This window comes from Phyllostomus discolor, chromosome X, assembly GCF_004126475.2.
Source record: "Phyllostomus discolor isolate MPI-MPIP mPhyDis1 chromosome X, mPhyDis1.pri.v3, whole genome shotgun sequence".
Taxonomy (NCBI): domain Eukaryota; kingdom Metazoa; phylum Chordata; class Mammalia; order Chiroptera; family Phyllostomidae; genus Phyllostomus; species Phyllostomus discolor.
In genome coordinates, this window is record NC_050198.1 from 107,015,408 (window position 1) to 107,027,669 (window position 12,262).

Below are 12,262 nucleotides of genomic sequence, written 5' to 3' on the forward strand. Positions count from 1 at the left end.
TGCCATTCTCAGTTTTAAAGAATCCTTCTCATTACAGAACTGGACTGTTATTTAAAAGTGTAACTATCACCTGGCTGGCGTAGCTCAGTGGATTGAGCGCAGGCTGTGAACCACAGTGTCGCAGGTTCAATTCCCAGTCAGGGCACACATGTCTGGGTTGCATGCCATGGCCCCCAGCAATCACATATTGATGTTTCTCTCTTTCGCTCTCTATCTCTCTCTCTAAAAATAAATAAATAAAATCTTTTTTAAAAAAGTATAACTATCCACCACTCAGAGAGAGTAGGAAGGACATGGGTGCACTTGGGGTTAACAAGTATTGAACGGTTCCTGTGTCCCAGGCCCTTTATATGTATCTTCTCACTGAAGCCCCAAAACTGTCCTAGAGACAAATACCATTATTCTCATTTTGTAGATGAAAGTACAAAGCTCACAGATGTCGCAGCAGAGTCGGCATTCAAACCCAGACCTGTCTGGCTCTAAACCTTGGGCACTGTTCAGCAGACCACACTAGTTCTCAGATGTATACACAATGAAGCATTACAGCTATAAAAATGGAAACAGTATAAATCATGCCACCTGGCTACGTTTTTTTCCAAAGCACTTTTGTTCCTCTCATCTCATAGCAATATTAAATTTGGAACTTGACCACAAGCTTCGTTCCATCTTAACCCCAGCACAAATGCAAAGCCAGAGGGAACATCAAAGTATCAAGGAAGACAGAACTTAAACATGTTTGGGGATGACGAGTATTTATCTTAGTATCCAGAATGCTGAGCATGACTGGTAATTCATGATAGAGGTTCAGTAAAGTTTGAGTGAGGAAGAAAAATATTTTGGAGCTGATCAAAGACTTCCCTTAGTAGTGGAAACATTTGGACATAGCGTGAACAAAGATTTGCTGAGAGGGATCTCAGTGCGGTGTTGGGGGTACAAACTCTACATCCACATAGGGGTCACGGGATCGTGATTTATATTCCCAACACACACACTGATGACAATAAAATCAATGTCGGGCCAGAAAACTTAGGGAATGTTAACTTCATTGTTAACTTCTTAGAAAGGAAACACACCCTTCTTTGATACCACAAACAAGCATTTAAATACTGATTAGAAAATGAATTCATGTAACACACCATACCAAAAAATATATAGAATGTAAAAGTGATCAATTCAATAGACTTAGAAAAGCCTTGTATCAAAATCCAAAAGCTTTTTTAGGATAAACAGACTCAGTAAACTAGGAATAGACTGGAATATCATAACATGATATAGAGTATCTAAAAATCTTTACAGGTAATACCCTAATAATCAATAACTGAATGCTTTCGTTTGATGTCAGGAACAAGACAAGGAACACAGTAGTGGAAGCTGTAGTCACTGCAATAAGAAAAAAATAAAGGCATATAGATTGTAAGGGAAGAAATAAAATTTTCTCCTTTTTGTACATGACAAGGAAATCCCAAGGAACCATCAAATATGCACATACACATCTCTGTTGGGAACTGCCCTGCCTGGTATCAGAAGCTGAAACCCCCGCCTAGGCTAAGGCTAAGGGAACGCCCTTGGAACCGTAAGCCAGCAAGGAGACAAAGGCTTATCTCCCTGGCAGGAGTGCTGCTTCTGCTGCTTCATTCATAACTGAACCCCAAAAAGCTTGGTCGGTTAGCCAAAGATGGGTAAGATTCCCCAAGAGGGGAACGACCTAAGACAGGCACGATCACGTGGGAGGCCCCCCCAAAAGAAGGACTTCGGGGGGCTGCAGCAAAAGGGGGTGATGGACCCTCGCCCCTCGACTTTGACATAGCCTGAGTCCTCATCGCCTGGGAGAAAATCTCTTTATTTCTTGGTTGCCTTAGTTCCCGTGCTCCACCTAAGCCTGAAACAATGACAGGGTGGTGCAGCTCTGTGCTGAAAAGGGCGGATTCCCCGGGTGATCAGGCCTAAGAAAGAACATGTAAAATCCTGTGAAACCTGTTTTGTTTAGAATGTTCTCAATTGAATGATAAGGGTCCAAGGAAGAAGTAAGTTTGTTCCTTAAAGTTTTTTACAGCTCTTTGACCCTGACTCAAAATAGGCCATCAGAGTTCCTTGTTACCTTACTTTCTGGCAATGAGTAATGAGCTTTACCTGAATTCTTATGCAAAGGAACCCAATAAAAAGCCTCCTCAGGTGGCAGAACGGGGCGCTCTTCCCTGGGGAGGGTGGCCACGGTGATCCCCACCAGAGAGAGTGGCCATTCCGTTCCTACTTCCCCACAGGACCTGGTTGTCTCTATGTATGTTTTTCTCATGTTTCGACGAGCCATCCGCAGCGCTCCATGGTCGCTGCCGGTCGGTGGTCGCGTCACATCTCTGAGAGTTAAAAAGTGAGTTCTGTTAGTTTACAAAATATAGCAACCAGGAAAAATTAATTTGATTACTATATACTAATACTGAGCATATGGAAACGATAACACAATACCATTTACAATCACTCCAACAATGTCATATTTAAGTATAAATTTAATAAAACATATACAGAATCTACATGCTGAAAATGTTAAAGTGCCAATGAAATTTAAAGACATAAAGAAAAGTACAGGCATACTACGTACATTAACTGAAACACTCAAACAAGTAAAGTCAATTTTCCCCAAAACTGACCCATAGGTTTTCAAAGCAATCCCCATCAAAATCTCACATGTTCTTTGTAGATATACACAAGATTGTTCAGAAATTTATATGGAAAAAAAACCCTGAAAAGAAAGAATCAAGTGGGATATTAAGACCTAATATTTAAGACCTAGTGTGCTATTGGAAGGGGCAGAGACACATACATTAACTGAACAGAGTGGAAAACCCAGAAATAGACTCATGAAAAAAAGCCCAATCGATGTTTTTTAAGATTTTATTTATTTATTTTTTAGAGAGGGAAGGGAGGGAGAAAGACAGACAGAGAAACATCAATGTGCGGTTGCTGGGGGCCGTGGCCTGCAACCCAGGCATGTACCCTGGATAGGAATCGAACCTGGGACACTTTGGTTCGCAGCCCACGCTCAATCCACTGAGCTACGCCAGCCAGGGCTCCCGATTTTTGACAAAGTGGCAAAAGAGACTTAATGGAGGAGGAATAAGACTTTTCAACAAATGTTTCTGAAGCAATTGGACATTCATTCAAAACAAGGGATGTCGCCCTAAACCACACTCAAAGTAGATCACACACTAAAATGTAAACCATAAAACTATACAAGTTTCAGAATAAAATAGGAAGAGATTTTCAGGGTCTGAAATCAGAAAGTTGCAGAGTTCAGGTGGACTTGATCAAAATTGAAAACACTTGCTCTCTAATAGACACCCTGTTAAGAAAATGAAAAGAACCTACACAGTGGTAGAAATATCTGCAACCACAGCTCCAGCAAAGACATCTGCATCTGGAATATATAAAGAACTCATACATTTCGACAGTAAGAAAACAAAAAGTCCAATTAGAAAATGGGTTAAAGATACATGCAGACAGATCACTTAAAAGGGTATACGGATGGCAAATGAGCACATGAAAAGATACAGAACATCATTAGCTCTTAAGGAAATGCAAATTAAAGTATCAATGAAGTATCAATGAAGTACAATAAAGTACAATGAAGTATCAGTACACACCTATCAGAATAGCCAAAATAAAAAATAGTCAAAACAACAAATGCTACTGAGGGTGTGGAGAAATTGCATCAATGATAGAAAGTTGGTGATAAAGTAAAATGATACAGCTACTGTGGAAAATAGTTTGCCATTCTTCATAAAACTCAATATGCAATCATAAAACCTAGAAATTGCAGTCTTAGGAATTCACCGTAGACAAATGAAAAGCATGTTCACCCCAAAACCTGTAAAAGAATGTTCAAGTCACTTAATTCATCATAGCCCAAAACTGGTGAAGGATTAAAAAACAACTCCTATATCCATACTGTGAAATATTATTTAAAATAAGGTTGCTGAATAGTAACAATCACATAGCATTTATTGTCAACGGGTGATAATATGAATAAATGTTCAAAAACTATACTCTCAACCTAAAAAAACAGAAACTATACTGCTTCCCAACAATTTTTCACTTCATTAGTCATTTCTAGTTGGAGACGCTTTGGAGCGGACTAGTATCTCCTTTTAGCTTTCCATGACTTTGTTTTAGAATGAATCCCTTTTGCATCACCTAATACGTGGTCCATATACTCATCAAAACCAATGACATAGCCATTCACTTCCAGTGTGAATGCTATCCACACATTCACTTGCTCATTGGGCCATGCCTGAATCCGAGGTCTATTTCACAAGTATCTGAGGATGAGGTTGATGGGACTCATCATCACCTTCTTCAGTTTTTGGCCCTGGCCACAGTGCACCATAGTGGGAGCTGACGAGCAACCTTATTGTTTAAATGTTTAAAAGCTTGTAACATATTTTGGAAACCACAGGTGCACTATAGGTAATTTCAGGGCAACGCTAATAAAAGCTCAGATTTATTGCTGTTATGAGCAAAACATAATGAAGCTCTTTATGAATATTTTATCTCAGTGAATCCCTACATTCTAGTTAGTCCTTGTGAATTCAATGGTGTTATTGTCCTATTTTACACATCAGACAGCAGGTTCGGGATTTAGTGACTGAGACAGGATTTGAGCCTAGGTGTGTCTTTCTCCAAGGAGAAATTTCCTACATGTGGAGTGGGCAGAAGTAAGCTTATAATAGTATAATAGTACAAATAAATACAATGATAATCAATGAATAATACAAGAACTATATTTTTCATACAACGGTAAAAACAGCAGTATACTGATGTAGTTGGGTATGAGAATGGGGTTGGCATTTTGGGCTACCACGATCTGCTGTAGAAAAGAGTCGAAGGTACTCAAAACATGATTTTGCCCGGATGATTATTACTATAATTACCCTTGGATGTAAATAAATACAATACGCAGCAGTGCATGAGGGCATCTCTAGTAAAAATCTCCTATTCTAATTCTTACTGTGAAGACCTACATGAGAGTTTATGTCACAGTTTATGAGAGCCCAGTCCACAGCTTATGAAAGCAAATCCTTTGAAAGAGCATGTTCCTTTAATATTTCTGACTTGAGACAAACGGTAATCTTTGGTAAATAGGAAGAGGAGGAGTGCTCTCAAATACAGAATTCCTTCGAGTCCTGACTCCAACCTATGCGAAAGCCATGCGGCCCTTCCAAGTCACTCCATGTAGGGGCGCAGATGGTAGGCACTCCGGCTTGTTAACAGCTTTTTCAAAGCACAGAGCTGGGGGCTGTCCGTGGACGAGGAGCAGGAGCGCTGGCTCCCCAGCTCTTTGATCACGTGGGGAAGCTCACTGGGCTGGAGATCTGGTGTGAATAATTTATGAATAATTTGGAAAAAACTAATTAGGTTTGTGTGTGAATCTAAAGTTAAAGCTTCTGCGGGAGCCCAGAGGACTAGAAGTACAAGAGGAAACGTGTTCAAAGACACTGAGTCTGTATTCGCCCTCTGATGGATGAACATGCCCCATGTTCTCTCTCTCCACTCACTTTCCCACTCGATTCTTCGTTTCTTTCTCTCCTCTGCTTGCCGCTTTTCCCCTCCCCTCCGCTCCCCTCCGCTCCCCTCTTTTGCCTTGCCTTCTCCCCCCGCCCCGCCCCTTCTGTCTTTTCGAGAGGAATGCACGTGCACTGAACTCGTGGCAAAGCTAGGACTACAACTCAGACAGCAAATTATAACGGAAGGGCATAAGAAAGGGAAAAACATGGAGTGGCTTTTGTCCTCATATGCTTCACTCTGAAGCCTGTTTGTCACCTGCAAACAGCAGGTGCTGCTGCTCTATTATTTGCTGTGCCACCAAGACCCACCGTGGTTAACTGGGGTTCCTAACTGGGTTATAACTGGACTGAAACTGTAGATGGCGCTGGTGGTGCTGGTAGTTGGAAGAGTTGATGCTGCCTTTTAAATCCCTTGGTCGTCAAAGCTATTTATATTTAATGTTTCAAATTACAGTCCAACTGCAACGATCCCAGGCTAATAAGGGAGGTTACATTTCCTTAACTGGTTCCTTTCAGCCGGAGAGCCCATGAAAACCTGAGAGCTCTTCATTTGAAACGAAGTCTCTGGGCCACTCGATGGCCATATGTGCCTCTGGACTCTGCGATTCCTTCCAGTTAAACCACAGGCGCAATGGGAATTTCAGTGGCAATTCAAGTGTGCTGGTCAGAGCGTTCTGATTTAAACAGCATATGCAATTCTTCCTGGGATGACTCCATGCCACTGACGCAACCTTTTTCGTCCCCCTTGCAAATGTGAGATTCGGTAAATTCAGTCTGAGTGCAAACGCTGTTACTTTATTCCATCTCTACTTTTCACTAGAATGTTCCTTTCTTTGGCTCATTTCTCCAGAGTACACAGTGCTCAGGAAGGTGGGTAATAATAGTAGCTATTATCACAACGAGAACGTACTGTGTGTTGGACCTGGATTAACTCAGTTAATTTTCACGAAGCTGGTTCTATTATTAAACCCTTATGCAAATGGACATGCTAAGACTCAAAGACTTGAAGTCATTTGCCCAAGGCTCCAGAGTTAATCAGCGGAAGTAGCACGGTTTGAACCTGGGTTTGTTGGCTTCTAAAATCATCTTCGCTTCTGAGGAGGCTGTTAGGACCTTGACGTCTTGTTGAACCCGTGTGATTGTTGACAGCAGCAAAGAAAATGCAGCAAATGGCCTTTCCCCGCCGAAGAGTGGACCCAAGGGAAATTCCCACTTGATACATGTTGAAGAATCGTGATGAAAACTAGTTTTAATTTTAGAGAAGCTATAAATAAAAATGAAGCACATTTAGGTTTTAAAAAATCTTTAAAATGATTATTATTGCCCAGTTTTATTAATCACAAGGGTAGTTCGGTTAAAGTTATGCAACCAGAGATTTTTTCTGCACATATCTCTTACTTGCTGAAGCAGTCTTTTTTTTTTTTAATAAGGCAGGAGCTAAAAGCATACTGGAGTAAAAGAAAACTATAAATATTAAAATGCAAAACTATTATGGCAAGAGTACAAACTTGTCTCAACGAATTGGTTGGCTTTAAAATCTGCACTAACTGAATTTTCTTATTAAAGGTTTATTTTAAGAAAAGTCCAATTCCATTCAGTGTGAATACAGTTCTTACAGTAACAGCCTGTCTCTCACAATTAATTGCTGCTTGTCTTTTTGGATATAATCATTTGCATAATTGTGATTCTTTTCAATAAAAAGGGATTACATAATCTTGGAGAAGCAAACATCATAAAATTTAAATTTACATGAAATTAAAGGAATAAATGTTCCATGGTAACAGAACTATTACTATCCACCCAAAGAATAAAGTATTTAATATTATAGCCTATGCATTAAGAGAAAATCTTTTTAGATTACACTACTCTTCAAGTGTCATTCAAATACAAAATTTTCTATCTCATTTTGAAACGACAGTATTGAAAGGACTACCAGTACTACCATCCAGAAGATAATGGATATCATAAATTATGGCAGGAAGCGGGAAGCAGATACTTTAGAAGTTGGGGCAGAGCAGAAGCCCCGGTCCATTTGGATCAAAGTTGGGTATGTTAGTACAGGATCTCTTTATTTCTCTGTTGGGTTCCAGCCCCCTGCACACTTGTGGCACTCAAAACCAGCGCCCAGCCATCCAATACGCCTCAGCCCCTCCTCCCTCCCATTGTTGCTAGGGGCCAGCACTGAGGAGCGCCGCAGCTACCACTCCTAACGAAATTACTGGGGATGTAGCCAATAATCTGGCTGTGCCCTTGACAGACACAGCGCCAAGTCACCGCGCACAGTGCTTGTCCATCCTTGGCTACACCAGCGTTGGCAGGCATCCTCCCATCAGCATTAACCACGCAGCTCCCACCCACAACATCACCTACGGATGATTTTCCTGTATGGATTCACTTGCTTTCAAGTTACAGGATCTGGTTGGCATGCACATTTCAGCAAAGAATAAGGGGAGGAAATGCCTCTTAAAGAATTAGTTCCTTTGTAGAATTATATAAAGCTCCTTCTTTTCCCCAGTGCAGGGGTACACCAGGGCAAATAAACTGTCCAGAATGAGATGAGTCTCAACAGGGCACTGGCTGGCGAGGCGCATGTAGGCAGGGACTTGCTGATTTTGCCAGGGCCTTGCATACAAAGCTCTGCATAACTCTGGATGAAGCTCTAGAATAAATAAATACATGGACAGATGATACATAACTCTGCAGGTTCTCATAACCCAGAATCACTAGAAGATTAGAATTGTGTCCAGACGTATGAAGACTGGCGCCATAGCGGTTTACAGTACAGAAGAAACACTTGAGTGACTCCAGTCCCTTAGACTCTTTGCCCCTTACTTTCCTATGTCCAGTGGGAAGAACAGAAACGAGTATATTACACATGGGATGTGCAGAGTATCGAATACAATAATACACACATGTGAAACTCTCGGCGTGGTTCCTGACACATTAACTGCGGGCATTATTACTACTGTGAACGTCTGGTCTGATAGAACATATCGAACTTTCAAATGCCTTTTAGAAACTGTACAGATAAGATACAAATAGCCATTCTTTCTCCATTTTATAAAAAAACATCATTCAGAGAAACACACTGAGTTCAATTTCTATTTATTTGTACAGATGTATCTATTCACTCCTTTGATGGACAGGAAGAGGTGTGCACACAGTCAGAAAGTTTCTCTTCTGCTGTTTGTCCTTTTCGTCCCCCGTATTCCCACGGCTTGGTCATACACGCTTCTGGAAGAGCAACAAAATGCACTTCTGTAGTATGACTTTCTTGGGAAATGGATTATTCATGAAATACAAATACCTAAAGGATTCAGCAGAAGAGCACTTATATAGGTTTCATCGATTTGAAAAGAAAATCGACCTCCAAGTCACGTCTGTGTGGGCCACAGAAATTGTTGTATTTCTAACAAGAAGATATCCTTTGCCGTCTTTTCAAATAAAGCTACAGAGAGACTTATATCCTTGATATGTCATTTTTAAAGTCTGAATCACTGGGTAAAATCTTGCAACTTTTGAGATATTAGAGGGGAAGTTTATTCCTCAATACTCTGGTTCCCCTGAGTAGATATCAAACCTCTGCCCGTGGGCAGATGGGAAAATACAGCCATTGGTCCAATCTGTTCCCCTCTGCACCCAGACCACTGTCAGGTAATGTTACCAACTCTAGGTAAGCAGTATCCTCGGCAGAACCAAGTTCCCCATCGGGTGGGCAGCTCCAAGATGAGGGTGAGCGGGTGCTAAGCCTGAAACGTATCTTAGTAATAAATGTGGTGCTTTGATCTCTACCTCGTGGGCATTATGTTTGTTGTTCATTTAGTTCTGATTGCGGCTCAATAATAAATATGTCTCCCTTTCACCTATACATCTGGAACCTTATTTCTGCAAATGAGTTCCAGCCCGATTCCTTCTCTGTGTGTGAGTCTAGGGTAGGATCATAGGAACATTGTTATTTTCTTCTGGCTTCTGTCCTTAAAATCATCAGTGTAGCTCTGCAGGTTCTCAAATTCCCATACTGCGGCACATGCCTGATGCTCGTGCAAACTCAGATAGCTCAGCTCTTACAAGGAACAAAAGCCAGCACCTATGGCCAGTGTGAGGCCCTTACTTAAGAAAGGTTCCTGTGCTCTATTTGCAACAGGAAAGGAAAGCTATTATGGCCCCTTGCCTCCAAATGTGCCGTTTCTTTTCAGATAAAAATTAAGAAAAATGACACACAAAAAATGTTATCTGCACTTTCCAAGGACAAATCAATCAGTCTGACTCCAGACACTATACGCTTAAAACCTATATTGGCTCTTCCTAGTATCTTCCCAGAAACAGGGGATTAAAAAAATGTTATAGGAAAGATTTTTTTAGGTTTAAAATGTGGTAAGACTCTCACAGCCCTGCAAGACAAAAGCCTCAGTCTATCTACTGTGATAGCACATATCTTAAAATTTATTCAAACCAAATAAAACTATACTTAAGATCAGAGGAGTAATTTCCTTTGTTTTAGATTTTATTTATTTATTTATTTTATAAATTTAGGAGATAAATCCTGCTGCCACCTCGTGAGTATAAGGAGTAGTTTCTAACAGGCACCAACAAATAGACAAAGGAGAGAAGTAACAGAAGCCCAAATACTTCAACTACTACATTGTGATTGGCCAATTCACTTGGCAGCATAGAGAGTGTTCCATCGACTGGTGGTTTATATAAAATATCAGCCTAAGACCAAAAAGGAAGGAAAACATTAGAGAAGCAACAAAGGAAAAAAAGCAAAAAATTAGGTATATCAGCAGCGGTTTGAAGCCGTTGGGAGGTGGGAATAGCAAAAAGCAGCGGATGTCAGAAACAAGAGAGGCAACCATAAGAGAGACGAGATACAACGTACTTGGCGGTGTCGTCGGGAGTAAGACAACGAATGGATCCTGGCACCTCATTAATGTCACTTTAGATATAAGGAGCAGGTGACTGCATATAATGTCACCTGGAATCTCCATGGGCACAAACTGAACTACATTGGAATAAGCAGTAAACCTCAACCAATACCATGATCTGAGTGCAGCATGGAAATCATTAAACAACCCCCGTCAATGAAGGGCAAGGAGCAGAATTCTGGGGAAAGGAAAAACCATCAAGAACTAAATGCCTAGGAAAGGATTATAGATCTGAATGATATTTACAAAAAGAAGTAGCATTTATTGATGATTCTGTAGGTGTCAGGTACACCATTAAATGTGTTATTGAAACGTGTTATTTAATGCAGCACACTTGCAACTTAAGTACTATTATTACACCCACTTTACAGAAGAAATTGAATCCTAGAAAAGTGAAGTAACAGACTCAGCTCTGTGTGACTTCAGAGTTCATGGTCTTAAATGCTATATTGTCTTTTCTCGGTGCCTCCCCCCAAAAAAGTAGTGTTTGATTTGTAAAACAGATTTTGAGTCATTAAAACTCTGGATATTCAAGTTCTAAGACCCAGGCCATATCCTGTGTGAATGGTTCCTAAAGGCCTCCTCTTTGTCCCACTGCTCATTGAGAAGGTGAGAGACTTTTATTAGGCAATATATTTGACCTAATTGTGTGACTTTTCAGAAGGATGACTTTGACATTTCCAAGTGAGATGGAGCATTAGAAGGCCACATATAGTTGGTATTAAAAAAAAAGACAGCAATTTATGATGCTGCAAAAGAATGTAATTTTATTCCAGCAAAAAAGAAGAGTGAAAAATTACCTGAATATATTACATATTTGCAATGCTGATAAAACCGAACGGTTTTAGCAATAGTTGCTAACTCTGACTTCTGTAAGAGTCTGTCAAAGAATCATCGCCAACCCCTGCACACACAGATGCACACACACGTACACACGGTACAAGTTTACCGGCAAACGTGATTAGGACTTGAAAACTGCACTTAAAACTCTAACCTCACAAAGGACTTTGGGTGAACAAAGTGGGATATTGGTTCAGTTGCTTCCACTTTCAGAAGCTTGGAGCTTAAATTTAAAACCCAGGCAAGGTTTTTACAGTGGCATGGGTTAGAAATTTGGAAACTGCCTTCTGCATATTTCAGAATTGAGCAAATGATTAAATGTATGGTGAATAATAGCTCAGTTTCTCACTATTGGAACAGATACAAGTATGAAAAGGAAGGATGCTAAAATGTATCCTATTTTGCTGAACTGGAAATAAAAAGTATCAGTGGGAGTGGGAGAAGGAGGGTGGGAGAGAGAGAGGGAGGGAGGGAGAGAGAGAGAGGAAGAGAGGAAAGGAAGAAGGGAGAAGCAAGCTACTACAAACAATTGGTCTTGTACTGTTCTTACAACTTCTCTGTAAATAGAAATGCACACCAAAATAGACACTTAAAGCAAACAAAAACATCCTCACACAAGATAGTTAGGATTGCATTTTGGCACCTGAATGCTTTTGACCATCCAATATAGAACCTTGAATCTAGGCAGGGGTGCAGGCGTACAGTGGATAATAAAGAAAGCAAGTTATTAACACCAGAGTGCTAAAATGACCTCAGTTGACAAAACCAGAGTCATAAGAGAACCAGCAGCAGCCGAGCTGAGCGCTGAGTAGATAAATTACTAGTGTAAAGCTCTTTGTAGTCCTTCTGCCGACTGACAAGTTTAAGCCAAGATTCTGAACATACATGTGGGAGTCACACGGCCCTGCAACGCTGAGGAGGCCGCACGCCCTGCTTTGG